The 328-nt window shown below is 31.7% G+C and overlaps 1 protein-coding gene across 1 annotated transcript in view; it reads right to left on the bottom strand.

Annotated features, from left to right (window-relative positions):
* LOC107726638 (CUB and sushi domain-containing protein 3-like) overlaps positions 1-328 on the bottom strand; it is a 274,484-nt gene that overhangs the window by 75,853 nt on the left and 198,303 nt on the right. The gene's annotated exons all lie outside the window — the stretch shown is intronic.

Raw genomic sequence — 328 nt, 5'->3', positions numbered from 1 at the left:
GGAAAAAAAAGTAACTTGCGTTACTTATTTGAAAAAGTAACTCCGATGTTCTCTTGTAAATTAAAAAGTAATTCGTTACTTTACTAGTTACTTGAAAAAAAGTAATCTGATTACTTAACTTGCGTTACTTGTAATGCATTACCCCCAACACTGACTATCATCGGTTTTCAATAATATTATCGATTTGACTGAACTGAAACTATCGGATGAGAACAAAACTGGTGAATTGAGGTGGATAACGATTCTATTGTCTTCTATAGAGCAGCTTTATAGCTGAATCAGCTTTATTTGATCAATCATATTTGATGAATTCTGCAACATTGATCTG

Source organism: Sinocyclocheilus rhinocerous, unplaced genomic scaffold (assembly GCF_001515625.1).
Source record: "Sinocyclocheilus rhinocerous isolate Xijiao unplaced genomic scaffold, SAMN03320098_v1.1 scaffold5, whole genome shotgun sequence".
In the NCBI taxonomy this organism is placed as follows: Eukaryota; Metazoa; Chordata; class Actinopteri; order Cypriniformes; family Cyprinidae; genus Sinocyclocheilus; species Sinocyclocheilus rhinocerous.
The sequence above is the reverse complement of the archived record's forward strand: the minus strand, read 5'-3'. Positions and strand labels throughout refer to the sequence as shown.